This window comes from Ambystoma mexicanum, chromosome 6q (genome assembly GCF_040938575.1).
Source record: "Ambystoma mexicanum isolate Mex_15411 chromosome 6q, UKY_AmexF1_1, whole genome shotgun sequence".
Taxonomy (NCBI): Eukaryota; Metazoa; Chordata; class Amphibia; order Caudata; family Ambystomatidae; genus Ambystoma; species Ambystoma mexicanum.
The window spans coordinates 35920886-35942309 of record NC_090937.1 but is presented as its reverse complement, the minus strand read 5'-3'; the positions used below and the strand labels follow the sequence as shown (position 1 = coordinate 35942309).

The following is a 21424-nucleotide window of genomic DNA, read 5'->3' as shown; positions in this document are numbered from 1 at the left end:
GAGAACACACCTCGGACCTTGTGATTGAGAAGGAGCAGGAACAGCCTATTATATTTACGTGAGTTTTCAAATAAGGTGAGTTTGCGTGTGTGTTTCATTTTCTGTGACTGTGGAAATGTGTTTCAGTGTATTTGTGGCAGTCTAAATTATTGGTGGAAGGATGTTTCTGTGTTTATGTGACTTTGTAGCTATACATCTGACTCTGGTGTCCATTTGCATGTGTGTCTTCTGTTGGTCACACAAAAGTGTTCTGGACAGGACAATGGAAAATGATAACAGATTTAGGGGGTCAATCAGAGTTCGGCTGGTAACAGGTAAATCGTCATAATTTGGCTAATACGGTTGATTTTACCGTCCACCCAATTCTGGGTTTGATCAAATACCATTGCTGGTATTCCAGGGGTTTACTGTTGGTGGTGAGGGAAGGCAGACTTTTTGCAGATTGCCTCCTCTCACCACCTTACCCATACAATGCATAAAAGGGCCAGGATGTACCGTTTGTGCATAAAGCAAATCAACAGTAGTGACATGAGCCATTACTGTACGTAATCCATTTCTCCCTTCACATTGATGCTGAAAATGACTAAAAGAAATGTAAAAAACATATCTTTTTACATTACCTCCATCAGAGGGAGTATTTCCAAAATAGCGCTGGATGTATTCCAGAAATACTACCTTTGCTGGGCGTAGGTAAACTTTGAGTAGGATGGATTTTTTTGAAAGACCACTGGTGGAACTAGTAACTTTCTTGAGCATTAAAAAATCCATCCAACTGTGAAAGACCCCCATAGTTTGTAGTCTTCTAATAATTAATAAATGAATATTCTGACTTTCTATGTGTGTTTTTCAATTGCGTCCAAAAGTAAGTACGACAGTCCAACAGCCATTTCTAAAAGCACTATATTAGTAGCATCAAGGGGTCTGTTGAAGGTGCTTTTAAACTCTTTGTGCATGAACACACTGGTGCTCAAGAAATTCATCAGTCCATAGGGAAAGCATTTGTACAGAATCAAAACGAAACTCTAATGTATTGACCCTTACTCCATTGGCAAGTAGACGTTGTGGTAAGCTGCTGTGGATTGTAACAGACACATGGTGCGTGTGGAGCAGTGGTGCCATCATTCCCACCCAGGGCCACAAAGTTGGTTATTTCAATGCATAGATTGTCACTGGGCGTTATGAACATGACCCTGCAGACTAGACTCCTCTCCCTCTCACTCACTGTGGAGGCCCATGTGTGGAGGCCACCCGGGCACATCGACAACATTGTGGCAAGACGTGTGCCTTGCACCATTTACACAGAATCCGAGCAGGCTCTGCAGCACTCGGCAACTTCGTGGCAGGCTAGATTCGCAAGAAGCTCATCTTTTCCAATAATTGTATGTACACTTTGGAGCTCTAGCACATGGGGCAAGCCTGGGGGGCCATTACCCTTTGGCCCCCCTTGCCAGTCCACCTCTGACTCAAAACCTGAGGAGTAAAGGCACCACCACCCCTTATTCAGGGAGAGGCATCTCCACAGACCCCATACATCCTCCCCAAGCCTCTCTGCACCAGCCTTTGCCCCTCTACAACCAGAGGCTCATGGAAGGGGTCACACGATCCCCATGGCTGATTCGTGCATTACACTGACCCAAGGAATAGCTTTTCTGGCCCATAATCCACAACGCAGAGGCGAGGACCAAGGCCGCAGCCACAGAGCCCATCTCAAGGGTATGCAGTGATAAAATTGCGGCAAAAATGTCCCCTGTACAAAATATCGTGGCAAAAATGCTGTGGTTTGACCCGTTAAAGGTGTACCACATAACACAGTTTAAGGGGAGTGAGGTTTGCGAGGGTCTCCCCGCTTCCCTTAAATGGTATAATGGGTCCGGGGATTGCGGGGTGTCCCCCGCATCCTTTACATGGATTGCGAAGGCAAAAACCACGACCGCAATATTTTGTGTCCACGGCCATTTTTGCCCGATTTTAACACATGGAGCCATCTCAAGGGGATACTGTTGGATGCAAAGTTGTTCTGTCTGTCTGTCTGATACAGGAGATGATGCGTAGGAGGGGAATGTTATGAAGAAGGAATGGGGCATTAAGCGGGCAGGTTATCTGTCGGCTATGTTCCGGGAACGCACACGACACGAGCCCTCCCCGGACTCCTGGAGATTGCTAAAAGTCTCTTCGAGTTCAGAGCCATCTCGAGCTTCACTACGACTTCCCGGGTGCTCTGACATCTTCCTGCAGATGGGAAGCGCTCTGATCTGGAGTTTGGAGAGGCTAAGTGAAAGCCCTCGTGAGCGCATCCTTATCAAAGCACCACTTGGCTTAATTCGTTTTTCTCGACAAAGAGGCCGGCAGCGGTGCAGTTTAATCAAGGCAAGGACCCTCGGCAGCTCAGAAAGAACAGGAAGACTTCAAACTAGCACAACTCCTGCCACGTCCTCTGCAGAAGTGCGCTCGAGTGCTGCTATAACACACTCTGCGTGGACCTGGCAGACTTGTACCCCAGAAATATGAGTGTAGGTGGGACAGTGCCTGACAGATCCAATCACAGAGCATTCAACGCATGCGCCTCCGGGAATGGAAGAGTGGGCGTGATTGGCAGAAGCCAGCATGCGCCTCGTGTACCAAAGTTCTGTAGTGTTGCCCTCCATTGCAAATCCCTGTTAACAGATGCACAGAAGAATGGACCCCACATTGCCAAATAACGTAGGAGTACACGCCGTGCTTCATAAAGACACGCCATTCTAATCTGATTTATAGCATCCCTAAAATATACATATCATAATGAAGTGCACTATTTTGTACAGAATCAAAATGATCAGCGATATTCTCGTTCGAATGTGGAAGGATCAGCACCTCCTTGGCAAAGGCGCCACGAATCAGTGTAAAACGTGTGCACGTCACGCTCACAGACATCAACTCTCGAGGCGCTCTGTGTAGCCGGCAAATTGTGATGTCACAACTAGAGGATTACAGCGACATTATATTTGCATTGATATTATAAAGATGTAGAAGGGGTACTTTCTGATATAATGCCCTTAGTAAAGTGTTCGGATCAGTGAACTAGGAAGTAGTCTCCACACAGCGCCACTACAATGATCAAGTGCTCAGAAGAAAGGCACCACGATGACAAGAGCGCGCCAAGGGCCCATCCCATTCATAGACAAAGTGCATACATTAAATATTTGATGCTAACAGAAAAATGTACAGATGAGGTGCCGTTTCCTGTTTTGCTTAAATTAGACTTGTATAATCGTTTCTTATATCCAGAAAAAGACGTACAATAATGAAAGAACAAACGTCCTTTGTTATATGTGGAGTGGACACAGCAACGTAAACTATCTTTTTTCCAGACAATCTGCACCCTTTGAGTCACTGAGAAGAAACGCCTCTCCACCCCAGGCTCCCCCGTTTACCCTTCACACAGATTGTTGGATGCAAATGCCAGGGCAGCAGATGGATAGCCTGCCTTTGCAAAGGCTGAGAAAGACAAGCTGACTTAACCTGTGACTTTGGGACGCACTTAAACATGAAACCCCCCAATCAGTTCCCCATTCTGGCAATCTGCAAGGAAGGACAGCTCAGAAATGTGGGAGGGGGGCATCTTAATGTATACCCCCACTCAGGAGTGTGGGATGCATACATCCCCCTGCTCACCCCTGGTTCCTGCGACTGTGCAAAAGGCCTTCTAGTAGCAGGTGTTATTATCACCCGTTGAAAGGTACTCGATTTATTGATCTCAAATGGATGAAAGGCTGAGCCAGTCACCAGATCTGAAAGTCATTATGACCCATGTGGAAGGTGAGCACTTAACCTGTGAGCTATCTACAGAGGATTTGGTTCATGCTTAGATAATCGCTGATTGTCAAACAGTGTCTTGTTAATGTGGCGATGATGTTGGCTATGTTTAAGCTTGTTGAAAGGACTGTGCTATTGCATATCCACCTGTTCACTTTTTATTCTGAAGGCAAGCTTATTTAGATGTTTGCTGATACACCACTCTAGAATTGAAAAATATCAGCCAGAGAGCAACAAGTCGGCCCCATCCATTCATACCAGTCTTTAGATTAAAAAGTCTACGTTTTGATACCCTAGTCCAAAAGGTTAGAGGAGCATAACGAGATACCACCTTGGTTTTCGAAAAAGACAATCTGCTGTCAATGTAAACAGGAATTCGCAAAGCCAACCGTTTGGGCTTTTGTGTGAGTATTGGTTACACATTTGCCAGGCACTAACATAATGGATCAACTGACCATGAGATGGCAACAGCTGGAAAACGGTAATGGCCATAGGGATTAGCATGGCCATGGGTGTTCAATTAGTGGGTAAATGATCAAATAACACTCACAGGCTGTGTACCAAAACCTTTAAAAAAACACAAAAAAGTGTAGCATGCCACACTCTTGCTATATAAGTGATATAGGTCATTTTCCAATTTAAATTAAGCAACTTGGACAACTAAGGGTTTGGTATTCCAGTTGGAGCTCACGGTTATAGACTATTGTAAATGGTGTTAGGGTTTCTAGTGTACAGTTGAACACACCTGTACACCAGCATTGGACCATTTGTGTCTCAGTTCTACTTTAATTACTTTAGAAAACCTTCAAAACCTAATTTATATGTGACTTAGGAAATTTAAAAATATTTGATTCCGTTGATGGCTGGCTGGGCACATGCCATCAAAGTCAGCAGAAGCCTGTATTTTATTGTATTGTACATGTCATTTATATAGTGCCAGTTCCCCATTTATGGCCTCAAAGCGCTTTGTGGTTGGTATACCCTTGGTGACCGCAGTCCATGTGTGGGAGGATCTAAGAGCTGATTAAAGATGCGTGTGTGCATTTTGCCAGGTTAGGACTTAGGTGGGCTGGCTAGGCTCCAGTGGGCAGCTCGGAGGTCAGGCACATGGGCAGGTGCTGTTGGTGGTTTAGGATAGAGTGCTATTGCCAGAGATTATATTTTTACTCAGCTAGACCAACATAGTGCATAGGTTGTTGCTGTATGCTAATGACAGAGGTGTTGAGGTGTTTCAGGGTTGTCAGTGTGGATGGCTATATGTGCTGCTAGACAGAATAGCATAGCCATAGCTGCATTCTAGAGAGCATGGGTGATTGGTCGTGCCTGAGGCCTGTGTCCACAGACATAGTGCAAGGTATACATACTGCAAACTTGGATGGAGTTCATCATGAATGTCATGTTTTAGGTCCAAAGTGATTGTCTGGTCTCACCAGTTGTGGTCTCCCTAGATTGAAAGGCTGAGTAGTGGGAGAGGGGCCAATGGGAATGGGGTGTTGTACGATCATCTGTGGGTGCAGGGATGGAGGGCGAAAAAGATTTGTCATGGTGTGCCGCTGTGAATGCTGCCAGCAGCCGTGTGGGTATGGATGGATAGGTGTGTTGTTGGGTTTGGGTCAGTGCTTCTGTGCGTGTAGCGGCGATATAGAATGCAAGGGGGTTTCAAGAGGAGGAAGGGAAGAGTCAGATTTTGAAGGCCTTTCGGAATGCCAAGTGTTCGTCAATGTTGAAAATGTGCAGGGGCAGAGAGTTTCAGGAGATCGGCGAAGGAGGATCCGCCAGCATGGTAGAGTTGTAATGTGGGACAACTATGAGAGATGCTGTGCCAGACCTGAGTGTCCATGAGGGGTGGTAGCAAGTGACTTTGTCTTGGAGGAATTCCGAGCCAGCATTGTGGTTTTCCTGGTGATTGATGCACATGGCTTTAAAGGCAGTGCATCGACCAATACAGAGCCAATTATGGATGCTTAGTGAAGGGCTGATCTGTTCTCTGGGAGGTCTGCTAATGAGTAGGCAGGCTGGGGCGTTTTGGATTCTTTGCAGTTTCCTTAGATTAAACGCTGGTGCGCCTAGGTAAAGGCAGTTTGCATATTCTAAGCGGGAGAAGATGATGGAGATGGAGATGATGGCAGAGAAACGGGGAGAATAGGTGAGGTATCGGAAGATACGCCTGAGGATGCGTAGCTGGAAGAAACAGGTTCTGGATATGGAGTTGATGTATTGGGAGAGGGATATATATGTGTCCAGAGTGCATCCAAGGTTTTTCACTGAGGCGAATGTTGCCAGGGTGAGGGCCTAGGGATTGAGGCCAGGGAATAGGTTGGGGAAGTGGCAATGTTTTCCCACAGACTATGATTTCTGTTTCACCAGGATTGAGAATTAGGTGTTTGGTCGTCATCCAGTACTCAATATCAGAGAGGCATGATGACAGATAAGGGCGATTAGATCCTGGCGATTTTGGAATTTTAAGGATGATCTGGGTTTCATCTGTGTAGTTGTAGCAGGTGAGATGGTGAGAGCGGAGGAGTGCAGTGAGTGGGTTCGATAGATGTTGAAGAGGAGGAAAGATAAGGAAGCTCCTTGTGGGACCCCTTTAGTACTGATCATGAAGTAAAGGTGAAAGGGTTGAGGAGCATGATTTGTGAGCGATTAGAAATGAAAGAGGAGATCCAAGAGAGGGCAGTGTCTTTGATAACCTGTCTAGGAGAATGGTGTGGTTGATGGTATTGAAGGCAGTAGAGAGGTCAAGGAGAATGAGTACAGTGAAATCTTCTGCATCTGCTGTTCTTTTTAGTTCATCCCAGACAGACACTAGGGAGGACTCTGTTCCTTGGAGCGATTTGAAGCCAGATTGGGCAGGGTGCAGGAGGTTGTTGGCGTCAGTGAAATGGCCGAGCTGCTTGTATGCTGTGTGGTACATGAGTTTGGCCATGAAGCGGATGTTGGAGATGGGTCCGTAGTTCTGGGGGAGGAGTGGGTTTTTTGAGGAAGGGTTTGTTTTTTAAGGATTCTGGGAAGGTTCCCTATGTTAGGGAGTGGTTGAGGATTGAGCATGCAATACTGCCTGCACAGGTTAGAAGATAATGTTGGAGAGAGTGGGTGGGCAGGGGTTTTCGGGGGTACCTGATGGGCGGCTTTGTGCAAGGAGCAAGAGGAACTCCTGGTGTGAGATTGGAGAGAAAGAAGTGAAGGTTTGTATCTGGAGTGGGTTTGGACGGGGGTCGGGCTGTGGATGGGTAATGGGCCGGACATTCTTTCTAATTTTATGATGATGGCACAGTGTCTGTTGTTAGCGACGATGTGGATGTGTTCTGATAAGCCATTGCATAGGGCTTGGCGAGTTGGGTGTACAAGGGTACAGCAGGCTGGAGAATTGAATTCAGAAATGATTCTATGCAGTTCCTTGCTCGGGTAGTGAAAGTTTAAGATTCTGTTCCCATAGAATGCTTTCTTGTTTGTTATGATTTCCAATCTATATGCTCTTTGTTAGTCTTGCTAAGGCAGTTTTGTTCTGTGCAGTTGGGATAGTTCTCCACATTTTCTAGGCCTTTTCCTGACAGTGTTTGAGGGTTTTTAGCGATTTTAGGTTGGCGGTGTACCACCTGGGTGTGGGGCCTGATCTCAGAAAAGGGCTGTTTTGTTGTGGTGAGGGGTGTGAGTGAATTCGAGAGTGAAAGGTCAAAGAGTTTAATGGGGGGCCTTCCTGGAGGGTAAGTGCTAGGAGTGAGGTGAGGAGGGAGTTGGCTAGATCCGAGGTGATAGGGACTTTGTTCCAGAGTGGAGTGAGAGGTGTGGAGGATGGTGGTGGTCGGGCGTGGACTTGGGTACAGACTGTGGATGAGAGTGGTATGGAGAAGAAGATTGTTGAGTGATCTGTCCAAGTTAGGGGGCATGGAGGCAGTGTGGATATGATGTGTGTGGTGTTAAAGACCGCATCAAGGGTGTGTGGCCTCCAGTGTGGGTGGGTGTGTAGATGCCTTGTATCAAGTTGAAGGCTTATAGGTTGTCTGTGAGAGATCAGATCTTAGGGGTTAAAGGGGCCTCAAACCAGATGTTGAAATCACCTAGGATAGTAAGTGTTGGATGTAGTTTGGAGTTAGTTGTCGGAGCATCACAGAGTGTGTCTGCAAAGTTTTTGTTGTAGCCACGGGGTCTGTAAATGAGTAGAAAGCTGTGCGAGGTGGAAAGTGAGAGTTGAAGTTTTACCAGACAGGATTCATAGTTTGTATTGATATCTGCGGTGTCCTTAATGAGTAGTGGAAAGGATAGCACAAGTTGCACAGATCTTTATGCAAAATGCAGGTCACAGACTTGCATTCCAGAAGGAACACCAATTTGCCCCTTGGCACTTTCAATGGTAGGTGATGTTACTTCATAGCCTCATGGAAATAGTTTAGTAGCTTCAAAAGGATGAAAGGCTGAGTAGCATTTGCATTGAACCATTATTCTCCTCAGACAGTGAAGGACATGGAAGACCAGTGATCAAAGTGAGCGGGAATTCTCAGGAGTTGACTTCCACTACTTTTCTGTTTCACGGTTAACAGTTCCACTACTTTTTACAACTGTATTCACCATTTCGGAACTGTACATTTTGAAGGTAAAGCATGCCTCTTCACTTTACAATATTAGAGCACTTGCAGCTAAACTGAAATCTGACGATACATTTATGAAGCACATTTATGAAGCCTAAGTGAAATAGCGTGGATGGATTCTAGCTGACCTCGTCTTAGCTATGAGAAGAGGGTGGAGGTCCTGGTAACACTAACAATGAATTGCTCCTTACACTACATCTTGTCACATGTCACTATGCACCCGCCATCAGCGCCCCTGGCCGAGATCACAGTTACACTACTTTTTCAGTACATTTTTACCATTGGGAAAGACCCACAAGTCAATCAAATTGTGAGTAAATATTAGTGAAGGTTGCATGAGCCACTCAGACATAAGCTGCAGCCTAACAGAAGACCCAGGCAATGGACGTCATCAGAAAACATGTTCTGTTCAATGCTCGTATGCCATATGTAAAGCACTGGGGCTGAAGAGAGGAGAGGGAGGGGGAGTAGGGACAGAGTGGAAGAGCAGCGAGATGGGGGCAGCCTAATGTTATGTAGGGGGCTTTTCACTGCTGTCAGGCTTCTTGACCTTCTCTTGACTCTGAAAGGTCAAAATGTTGCACAGACACTTGGGCCTGGCATGTTTTAAATTGAGTGGATTATAACACCTGTGTTGCTTTTGACTTGACACACTGGGTTTAGTGTGTGAATAGTGTACATGCTCGCAAGTCGTGCCACATTAGCCTCTATGAGTTTACACCAGGCATGCCTAGTGCTATGTAACAGCACCTGGTAACGTGAAGGGAAGTGGACCCAATGTCCTATTAGGGTTGGCTTGATCTGCAGGACCGTTCTCCAGGGAAGAGGGGTCAAAGTGGGTGACCGCTCGTAGCACAGAAAAGCTAGGTGGCGCACCCTTGTGGCACTTAAACTATTGTGTGGTATGCATCCTCGTTCCAGAAAATGAGGGGAAGAGTGCTTTTTGAAGAGAGTTGCCTCCGTGAAATTCTGATAAAGGTTTTTTTTGTTGTTTATTTCTTTCAAGACTTACTTTGTATTACTCTCCTGGGGCAGACGCAAGAGTGAAATGGACACGTCACGTGGGAGGGGCCACTAGCATTCCAAAGCCACTCATTCTGTGTGTGTGCCACAGTAAATGCCTGCATGTTTTTCTAGCTAGTCTGTGATGTGTCTAAATTGACATGAAAACAGTGAGCTAATCAAGCATACACACTTGCACATTTTATTTAAAAGATGTTTGGTGAAACAATACTGTGATCGGAAGACAAGTAGGGCAGTGCAAACTTGTCTGATTGACTTGTGCAAGTTTGAAAGTTTGAAGCATCAGGGTGTTGGAATTTTTTATGGACTCCTTGATTTCGGGAATAAGGGATGTTTATAATGAATGCTGAAAACAAGGAAAGTTGGGTTTAAAAAAAAATAAAAAGAGACAAAGGTGTTACAACTTCAGACTGAGAGTACCACATCCAGGGGGGGCTGGGGGGGAGTCACTGCAATAAAGGAGTCCATACTAACAGGAATGGCTGAGAGAACACCCGGTGCAAATTCAGAAGACATAAGCTTGCATCATCGTACTGTACTGTGTCAGCACCACCTCCTAAAACTACCATAGTCACTGTCTTGGGAGGAATTAACACCTTCCATAAGCCCCTGGGAGCTGAGGCGTGACAACCCACATAAAGACTGTCCTGCAAAGCTTTGGTGAAGGTGAGGGGGGGCACAGGAGCCAGACAATCAGAAAGAAAGAGAGAAAGAAAATCAAGAGAAGTACTAAATATGGAAAGAGAAAAGGGTAGAGAAAGAAGGAGGAGGCTAGCAGAAGAAGAAAGGAAAAAAAGAGGCTTAGAGAGGAAGGCAGAAACGCTGAATTAAGGAAAATGTAAACTGGGAAACTCTATGTGCCTCTTTACGAGTGTGGCATTGTGGGTGATTTCCATTGGCAGCACTTTTTTTTTATTGGTCACTTTCTTTTTTTTTATTTTTGCATGTTTAAAGTGCTCACACAGCCTGTGGGCATCGAGGCGCTGTTACAGGAATTGTTTTTTTTCGTCTTGCAATTGTTTTTTTTTTTTTTTTGTCTTAGTTGCTTATTTATAATGCGCTTAAACACCCAGAGGTTTCTAAGCATGGACCCGGGAATCGAAGCTGTGTTGCTTCGTGTCGTCAAGATGCGCACGTTGCCGCTAAGCTATCCTCCCGGGACTAAATTACTGTCAACTCTAACCACACTACTGATTCTTTAGATAAGAGGTGATGTGCAAGATTTACCTCCAATATGTTGCTGGATACATAGTCTCCTCCACTCTAGCCCCAGAAATTAGCAGATTTACCTCGGCAGAATTACCACTCACGGTATATCTGCAAAAATCCCTGTGGAGTACTATGGACTCCAAAACTGGGGATGGATATGGCATATCCACCACTTGTATTCTGGTGATAAATCCATTGGGTTGAGTGGTGTTAAAATGTAAAGAGTTTGTTGTTAATTCTGTAAATAAATTGTGGAATTACCACTAAACGGGTGATGAGGCCTTAGGAATGAAAAGAGAATGGAAAAGAAAGGGAGATAAAAAGAAAGAAACTGAAAGGAAACAATGAAAAAACAGATCATGGAAATAAAAGAACAAAAGAAGGTAAGGAAAACAACAGAAAGAAAAAACGATGAAAACTGATAGAAAACTATAAGAATGAAAGCAGGAGAATGAGACAATGTAAATGAGCCAGTAGGAAAAGCTGTAGAAACGAAAAGAAGGTGAACGCCACAGTTAGGAGAACAAGGACCCGGAAGCAGTGATGAGGCAAATGATAGATAGGGTGAGAAGTCAAAAACATAAGTGGGTGAAAAGTGGGGCGTGAAACACATGGGGGCAGCAGTGAGCAGAATATGACCCGAAAAATATATTATGCAGCAGTATATGTTATTGAATGGTAGGAATAGATTCGTTTGCTGTGGCAACATATGAAAGTGTCCTTCAGGTAAGTAACATAAACCTGAGATTATGAACATGATTTCCTGTTAGTCATTTTGCTGTCAATGTTCTTGTCCAATTACTACTTTTCAGTGCAAGTGAATCCAACTTTAAATCCCATTGATGTTAATGATGTTGGGGAGGGATTACAGAGTGGGCTTGTGGGATGGAAGCAAGGCATTGGGGGTGGGGCCAATGCTGGTTATCTGCCCTGAGTGCCCTATTGTCTAGGAACTGGCCTCTTTATGAGTGCTGTGCAACTGTTTTCTTCAGATATGAGGGCAATAGTGCCTGGCAGCCTTATAGGCCGTGTGGCTTGACCAGCCTAGACTCAACCCTTGCTATTACTGATAATATAAGGTTTTAAAAAATGAGAAGAGTGAAGCACGCCACGTGGGCAAAAGTCTACGAATATTAGAAAAAATATATAATACAACATCTTCTAAAATATGATATTATGGCTGCATTCCTTGAAAAGGTCACATGACTCCAACATGTCTTGCAATATACTTTATTCCTTATAATACATGGTCAAACAGTGTTATCCCCTTTATAAACTGGCCTTTTGCTTATTTAATGTAAGCAATCTTACACTTGCTGATACATAAAGTCAATTTAGAATCTGTTTGGATTAAAAACTCATATGTAGATTCTAATATGTTGCAGAAAAATACTTTAAGCTGTGAAATAAAATGCATCAAAAACACTTTCATGTGGTGCTTTAAAATAAGCAGAACTATGCAGATGCTGGCTCTAATGTTTTAAACTCCAGCAGTTCACACAATAAACAGACAGACCACCATTAAGTGCTTGTTATCTGTTAATCACTAGAAAAAAATGTCACAGAAATCTATTTAACAAGAAAAGCATTTGAAAAGCTTGCCATGGCTTTAAAAAGTGCTGCAGTGCCAACTGGAATTCTGCTCCTGCTGGCTCAAGCAGCAGCCATTGTGACGGCCCAACAGAAGCGTAATAACAGATCACAGAACAGTTGTGATGTAATTTTCTTATAATACATGGCAATATCTCTCTTATTACAGGTTAGTTGTGACATCACAACGGACTGTAATAAGAAAGTGGCAGCACAGCTGTTTTGTAATCAGTTATTATTGGCATTGTTTATTTATATAGCGCCTACACACCGGCAAGTGTTTCAAAGCGCTCAATTATTATGCTTTTGTTTTGATGTCACAATGCCTGCTGCTTGAGCCAACAGAGAGAATTCCAGCTTTCAATGTAGCCCTTAATTCCAGCTGTGCAAAGCTTTTCAAATTCATTGCTCGTTAAGTAGTTATTGTTCACAGTTATCAGCTGTCCAGTCTTTGTATCTCTCTTCATTACATGTAATATCGGTTGCACAACTTTCTCTTTACCCATTCACCTTTATATTAGCAGCGAACGTTAGTCAACAAGGCACATATTACATAAATGGTTTCTGCAAGTTACAAGGGCTTTCGGGGTGGGTATGGGTGCAAGGCGCCACGCCGTCTATGGCTGGGGGCTTGGTGCCAGGGTCAGGGCCGGCAGGGTGTGGGCTGATCTCAGTTACATCCTAGTATTCTCGTTCATAGCTGGGACAATGATGTACTGCTGAAGGTCAACAGCTACAGTGTTTTATTTTGTTGTTCCCTCGCGTATGTTGACTTGTGAGAACGAGTCTTCAGCGGCTCTGCCATGGAGTGGGAGGTGGGGAAAGTGTGGGCCTCTGTGAGGCGGTCAAGTGGGGGTCACTCTGCAGCGTTCAGTGTTTCTGCCTTGGGTTGTATATGCACGTTTCTAGCAAGATGGAGATGGCTTAATACAAGATGGCTTCTATTCTCAGCCACATAACGTGATGGTGCAGCCCCATGTGTCGGCCGGCAGCCGCCCTGCCGCCTGGGCCCGGGAGGCCGGGGGGGCGCCGACGAGTCATGGGTCTCAACCAAGGTGGGACATGTAGTGGGAGGGGGGTCCTATTGACCTACCCTTCCCTACAGAGGGACGAAGGTCCAAACACTGTACAGAAGCAAGATCCCCGCTTCAGGGGCGAATGCAGCATGGCAGGAGCCTGGGGCGGTCTAATGAAAACATTGTGTTTTGGGGCGAGAACCCGGGTCTCCCAATGAGTGGTAAAAACAAAAGAGACATACCTAACAACTATCCGCATGGGCACCCATGCCCCACTCTGACAACACCACTACCGTCTAGTCTACCTGATGCAAGGAGTAAACTTCACAGCATCACACTGAGTGCCAACATCTTCACAGAATTATAAACAATAGATCTTAGTATTAACCACCCCAATGGTACTATATTCTCGACTGCGTAAGGATGAACTGCAGAGTCGTGCTTGTTAAAATACAAACACATACTATGGTCTTTGTATGACAATGCACATGTACCAACTTTATGTATCTCTGACAGTGCACTTATAACACCTGCATGTATCTCTGTATATGTAACCAAACAACCTGTACCAAGACATTTTTGTTGGGCTGCATTCTTGTAACCCTGAATTAAGCCTTCTTACGCTCTTATTATAGCGCCTCGATGCCTGTGGGTTGTACTGCGTTCTACAAATCCAAAAATAAAAATAAAAATAAATGCTTGATTCAAATATATTCCTGGAAAGTCTTCTTTTTTGTTTGTACCGTGCCCCATGGGATGACCCTTCTTAATAAGCAGGAGTTCATACTTACCACTCTGGCATACACAGTAATCTTCACCTGCTGGATATTACAATGCTAAAGGCTACTTTCACATCTAACGTCACCCCTTGGATGGATCACACTTGATGTGTCTTAACATATGCTAACACAGATCTCTGGCACCCTGCTCTGTACATCCAGGTGCGTTTAAGCAGATGTAATATTGCATTTCTGCCCAATGCAGGTCAACAAGTATGAGAATACAATGGAATGTGAGGCCAAAACACAAGGGTGATTATTTTCCACCTGACACCCAGTGACATACCGAGCAGGGGGAGGGCGATAAGCTGCCCCCCCTCCCTCCAGAGGCTCTTTTGAGATCCTCAGTGAAGGTGCCCAATGGGAAAGGTGTCCCGCTGGCAGGACAATGAGTGGTGAGCAATTCCTGCTCAGCACGCTCATTGTCCTGGCAGCAGGAAATCTTTTTGAACGGGAGAGGTGTCCTGCTGCCAGGGCAATGTCCCAAGGCACTCCAGGCCGCAGAGGGGCTCTCACATTGCTCTGTGTCAAAAGAGCATTACAATGTGAACAGCTAGGCACTGATGGGAGGGAGGGGGACTATTAGTAGGGACTTTTGTCCCTTTAGAAATGGGAGTGGGAATGGGAGGGAGTGATCAGAAGTGAGAAGGGTGCATAATTCTCCACTCTTTCTGAAATAATTACTATGGGCCTCATTACACGGAAGGCGGTAAGGGTTAACGGTCACCGGTAATGCTACCGTTGACCGTTAACCCTTACCGCCTTACTACGAATTCCCTTTGCGGGACCCGACTTTAACGGCTGGTTTTACCAGCCATTAAAGTAGGGTGCCGCAAAGGGACCTTGGTTCTAATTACGGTACCGCAATTTGCGGTACCGTAATTAGCGCCTTCCCAATTCCCATTATGCCCTATGGGGGCAAAAATGGGAATGGGGAAGGGCCTTGGTGAATGGGGAATTACCGCCCCCGCTCACCTTGGAGTAGGGCGGTAATTCCTCCATCCACCAAGGCGGACACGGTAAAATACCGGCGGCAACCATGGCTCTAATAGCGCCATGGTTACCGCCTACCGTTTAATGAGGCCCTATGGCTTTAAAACCCACGGGGGATTTGTTAGGCTCACATTAATTTGCATGAAGCTATTTTGACTTTGCATGCAGGATGGGGAAAATAAAACTAAAGCCATTCTCTCGTTACTCAACATATTTCTATGACAATGTATATAGCGTATAGTTTGTTTACTATGAAAGGCTACTTTATTATGTAATGTGGTTTGCTTCCAAGGAATTGCTATAAAGTATTATTTAAGCACATGAAATGAAAAGTAAAACCTTAATGAATATCTATAACAACTAAACCTGGAAAGATGTGCTCAGTTCCTTAAATTCTCCACATCCTGGTTTCACCATTTAAACAAAGAGTGTGATCCTAGGCAAATCATCTAATCGCACTGTGTCTAATCTGCAGCTCCATAAGTAATTCCCTTCATAGTTTATGGTAATCTATCATGTTGATATATATTTTTTTTAAAACAATTGATTATAGAATTCCTCCATATATGATAATAGTGCAATTTATGTGTTATGCACTACAAAGTTATTTGCCACTTGGCTTGCTTATGGCTACTTATTCTAAAGTAACTTTGTACTTATGACCAATGCCAAAGATGTCTGTAACCTTGCCGTGATACCCCAGGGTCTGGGCGTGTAACAAATGAAATAAATAAATAAAACTTCTATGTTGCCTCCAAGTATCAAATACTGATGATGCTCCTTGCAATGTCCTTTTATGTGCAGTCATTTCTGTTGGTGCAATCCATATGCAAATCAGGAGGTTTGCATGTATTTTGCCCCAGAGCGCCTGGATAGATGAGTTTCCTGCATCTGTAATTATTCTGCAGTTTTATTTTTTCTGTTATGTGTTACAAAGCCATCTACCGCCAATTTTACCAAAAAAGTAGATTGGGGCTGGTGTGGCCGGTTTGGGGGCGAGAAGGGGGGCCCCGGGGGAACGCGAAGCGTTTCCCCCCGGGGAGTTTTTTGGCACTGCACACGGCCAGCGAGTGGCCGTTGGGTGCAGAGCGCCCCGCCCGGGGTATTAAAGGGCTCAGGGAAGGTTCGGGAGGCAGGTGACGGTTAGGACTTGGCGATTGTCCCGCCCTCCCACCCCTTCATTTTGTTTAGGGAAGTTAGTTATGTAATAGGGGGGGACGTTCGTCAGAGGATTAGGAGGGGGAGGGGGGGTTTATGGTTTAGGGTTCTGTTAGGAGGGTAGGGATGGTAGTTTGGTGTGACAGGTCAGGGCATCGGGAAAGGTGTGTGTAATATTGTTGCTGATGTGGCAGGTCAGGCTGGCTGCAGGTCACAGGTAAGAGGAGTTTAGTGTAGAGGGGAGTTTCAGGGGGTCAAAGTTGGTCGGGGCGCCGGGGGCATGGCCCCTTTTGATGTGGGGGGAGGGAAGCACAATGGGGGAATGACACGGGAAAGGAGGGGGTGGCGCTGTTTGCACAAGCAGGTCACCCCGGGGGATCAGGTATTGAGCCTGGAGGGGCATGGCCCCTGGGGAGAAAGCGGGACGCCTGGAAAAGGGGCAAGGATACGGTAGGATCCAAGGGATCATTAGAGAGGAAATGGGTTATTTAATTATTTAATTGTTGGGGGAAAATGGGAAATGTTTAAGTTATTTATTTGATTGTTCAAATAGCTATTTAGTTTGTTAGGCCATGGAGCCAGTTAAGCGTTTTGATTGTAAGCTTTGGCCTGTCACATTAAAGCGACCTTTTCCACTTTTAAATGAGTCTGGGTTTTTGTGCAGTAAGCCAAAACGGGCTGTGTGGAATAGTGCACATTGCATTTGGGGGGGAAAGTAGCAGGACCTTTTTCGTGGCTCGCCGCCCCACCCGCCTCCCCTCGCTGTCCCTCCTACACTCTTACAATGCTGGATACTCCCCTGCTGACACCGCACATCTGGAGATCTCAGTAAATCGTACTACTTTCAAGACTCGGGCACAACCCAGGAGAAGATATGCGATAACGCCATGTGGTTTTAATCGCTGTGACAAAGTTATCATGCATCTTGCGGTTATGCATACAGCGCAGTGTGCTTGCAAGCCAATAAACATTAACAGGAGCGGTGGCTTTTCAGAGAACATGGGCAGTCCTATACTATTTGCGGCGCATTTGCTGCAGTCAGTGATAGAACCGCTGCCCATTAGAGGTTCACTTCTGACTAAAAAGCAGTGACTCAACGCCAGTGAGCAGCACATTGGGTTACCTGACACGCTTCGACTCCCAGAGCTCAGGGGACTCTGCGGTCACGTGATTCCCACCTTGCTTAGATCAGCAGGAGACACTTCCCATGTCGTGCCAGTTGCCAGACCGCCGCCACAGAACTTCACTGCAGACCATGTGGCCGCTCTCGGACTCTCCACTGGGTCCTAACAGCGCACTCCAGTCGTGGAGCTCCCGTTTAGAAACTGCAAATATGCAGTGGCTTCTGCTGCAATATCCCACGACCCTCCCAACGCCTACCGAGAATGCTCGGACTTCCCACTCCTCGCGCTTTCCCAGGGGAGAGAGAGCATACAGCATTGCTTAAGTTCCCACACTGGACACTGTATTGAGCGCTCAGGCCCTGTGTACTCATGGGGGTGATGAGCCATGTGCGAGCCTCGACGTGTCTGCCGGGATATCTATTAATAAGTGCGCTGTTGTGTAACCGTATCCACGAACACAGCTATGTCCAAACTGAGACCCAACGGAAACGCGCTTGCATTCTTCCATGAACAGGATGGGGGGGCTGTCTCTTCTTCCCAGGACGGTAGATCCCCCCCCCCCCGAGACCACATCATAAAAGAGATATCTCTTTCTATTTAAATAATGAAGCGTATACGTCAGAGGAGCGATGTTACCTCCAGTTTAACCGCATTCCTCACTGGCACCAACATATCCACACACGTATTCAATCTGTGCCTTAATAGGAAAAAGTGAAATGGTCAATATGGGTGAAAACGCTTGAGAATATGTCAGTTTCTCACGACATGTCGGCCCGTAGTTCAATGGTGCAAATCTTATTTCTCGCAGTGATTTACTTGGTCTGGTGCTGCCGGGATGTGCCACGGAGCAACCACCCAGCAACCAGGCACAGGCACAGCCGTAGCATCATGTACAGACATTCTGAGGGGTAGAGTGGCTCATTGCTGTGTGGCCGCTGGTCTGAATGTGGGACATATTCCCGGAAAACCGGAAAGTGCCTTCAAGTGAAAGACATTTGCCAACCCTATGAGGAGGGGCGGGGCAGTCTCTCCCTTGCCGAGCCTGTATTCCAGTCTTTCCTCTTTTCCTGTCTTTGAGGCAGGCAGGGATAGTTTTAAACAAGCATTGGCCAAGCCTATTCGTTTTGGGCTGTCAAATGCCAAGTGCTCAATCAACTGCTGAAATACTCTTCATGCCATGCAATAACCTTTGCACCATTGAGAGTGAGAACAATCATGTAACGGTTTATTGAGAGGCCATCCTCAACATGGGGAGTTCCTTACCTCCTCAATCAAGGTGTCACAACAAACTGTTTCATGGATTCTTTGTTCAGCCCTGTTTCAGACTCGTGTGATGCCCTTGGACAGCGTACAGGAAATATGTTTATATTTATTTGAATTATGGGTAATGGAGATCACACCAAAACTACACATGCCACCGTTTCTGTGGCTCATAATTAAACTTCTTTTTACATAAATAAATCACACAAGTTGGTTTGGAAAACACAAATCACAATACTTTATGCAGATTTCAATTCAAGGAATAATCAACACTGGTCAATGAACAAAATCAATTTACATATGCAGTGTGTGCAATTTTTATTTTCCTGCAGGCTTAAAAAGGCTAGCACAGTGTTGAATACAAGGGGTCTCACTTTTGCAAGCATTTCTCCCACCAGCCCCAAAAACCTAAGCATCAATTACATGCAGCACCCTTCTACTCAAAGGCCAGGTCCAGGGAGTGGGCACAGTTTAGACGTTTGTTTTTCAGAACTTCCTCACTTAAAGGCCTGTGTTGGGGAAGTTGGACAGAAAAAGGGAATGATTAGGAATTTTGGATTGTCAGACCCCCTTCACTTAAAGGCCTGTGTTGGGGAAGTTGACAGTTTAGGGATTTTAATTTAGGGACCAGGACACCACTCTTCCTTAAATAAGTCAGGGTTAACAAGAAAAATAGGATTACCCAATTACTTTACAGGCTATAGTTTTTAGCATACTCTGGGAATGAGCTTTGTTAATTTTAAATGTTAAAATAAATCACCCTGGGATGTTTTGCTAAAGGGGAATGAACTACATTAATATTCAGTCAAATTGGCTAAGGATCTGCACAGATACCCACCACCCACTAATGGAAAAGAACCCATCAATGAAAGGGAATGGGTTAATTTAAAAGATCCCCACGCTGACCTTTTCTTGGATAATCTACTTACTTTTGAAAATCTCTGGGCTTGGCACTCAGGGACTGAGCAGCTTCCCTTGTAGGGAAAAACCGGATTCTCGAGTTTCCATCCAAAGTCAATGCTAAGTAGTTTGCCCTATAGCCAAATCCTAAGGTTGAAAAGGATAGTCTCTGATCCTGAAGGACTCGACGTTGAATGTACCAAGTTGTTGGATAAATTTGAAAAGAGGGGCTACCCACAACCTGTCCTGGAAGAAGCTAAGGAGAGATCTTCTAAGGTTAGCAAGGAACAACTTCTCACGCCTAAAATCAAAAATAAGGAGACTCCATTACTCTATATCTCAAAGTACTCCCGGCAAAGTTTTCAAGTAGGGAGAGCAATCAAGAAACATTGGAGTATTCTCCAGAATGATCCATTGCTTGAAAGACTATTTCCCAAATACCCAATGATGGCCTTTAAGAGAGGCCAGAACTTGAGGGATAAACTTGTGCGAGCCGAGAAGCCACCTAAAGATAAACAGACGTTTCTACAGACAAAAAAGAAGGGCACATTCCCATGTCTGGGATGTTCCCATTGTAACAATGTAATTAAGGGTGAAAACATATCACATCCCCTTACGGGCAAGAAATTCAAACTCCGGGATTACGCGACCTGCATGTCGGCAGGTGTTATCTATTCAATCAAATGCCCCTGTGGTAAGCTAAATGTGGGCCAGACACAAGTGCGGTGAAGGAAAGAATAACAGAGCATAAATCCAACATCAGGTGCAAGAACACGAAATCTCCATTGGCAAGACATTTCATGGAACACCACCACACGGTGGCCCAGATCAAGTTTCAAGTCTTGGAGGTCGTCAAGAAGCCACATAGAGGGGGAGACTACCAATCCATCCTCTCCCGTAGGGAGACATTTTGGATACACCAGCTAGACACACTTAACCCACAAGGGCTCAATGAGGAATTTTCCCTGAGGTGCTTTATCTGAACTTAATAGACCCCTGGCTCTTTCGTAGAGAAATGGTGTCCCCACTATGTAGTGTAAAAAGATACCTTTTTCTTTTTCTTTTTTCATCTGCCCCCGCTGGTTTATACTACTTGGGGTAGAGGACATCTTAATTAATTCTCTTCCTATTCAAAACTATTTACTGGATTTTTTTCACCACAATTCCCCCGTATTTCTTCCTCTAGTTAATTAATTGTACTTATGTAAGAGTTAAAATTTCTACCTGAATAGACATATCAAATGTCATTAGCCATTACCAACAGTGGAATAACTGTTAAAGTCTAATCAGTCCGGGACATGTTGACCGGCCCACTGTTCATAAGCTCAAGCTCTGAAGTATGGTGTGGGTTCTATCTACAGCATATTGGCATCCGTTTCTTTTCTGAGGTGTTTTCCACTTGGGTGCGAGTTCGCTTTCCAGACATACACATTCAATCTGAACCAAACCATGGAAATTGAAATGTTGTTCCATCAGGGGGATTCTTACTGTGGCCACAGTGTGTAGTGCACACGCTTATTTACCATAGTCAATTCACATAACTAACCCTTCTCTTTGGTTTAGACCAACATGAAGGACTTAACATTTTACATTCCTTACTTTACACAATATTGTGTTTTATGGGCCCTTTAATTGTTTTACATTAATGAGCATACATTGTCTATATGCTGCAGCCGTCACTTTTTCATTCTACAAAGTACATTCCAAAATGGCACTCCCATTTGCACCAGTCTAAGAGCCACTTTTTGTATTGTGTGCTCACTTAGGACGTCTTCTATGTTTACCACGCACACGCTTAATCCTAGATGGGCTACTGTTTGTGTCAAGGGTTGTCAGGGTTACCAGTAGACCCACCTCAGCCAGCACGGGGGACGCATCCTCCTGCTCGGAGGCGCTCGCATTCGGGAAGCGTTCATCCGCTATTGCGGCTGTTTTTCTACACGTGTCCAAGTATCCCTTTGGATTCCATTACAGAGGTGAATATAATATGT

At 45.1% G+C, this 21424-nt stretch overlaps 1 protein-coding gene across 3 annotated transcripts in view; it reads right to left on the bottom strand.

Annotated features, from left to right (window-relative positions):
- Nucleotides 1-21424, bottom strand: part of ARHGAP24 (Rho GTPase activating protein 24) — a 1622143-nt gene that overhangs the window by 655999 nt on the left and 944720 nt on the right. Inside the window, exon 1 of one of the 3 annotated variants that reach the window (XM_069630414.1) lies at nt 17328-17472. The exons of 1 other annotated variant lie outside the window; for it this stretch is intronic. The gene's annotated coding sequence lies outside the window, so the exon portion shown is untranslated. Of the gene's footprint in view, nt 1-17272; nt 17473-21424 lie in introns of those variants that run through there. One more of the 3 variants, XM_069630413.1, reaches the window with a different exon arrangement.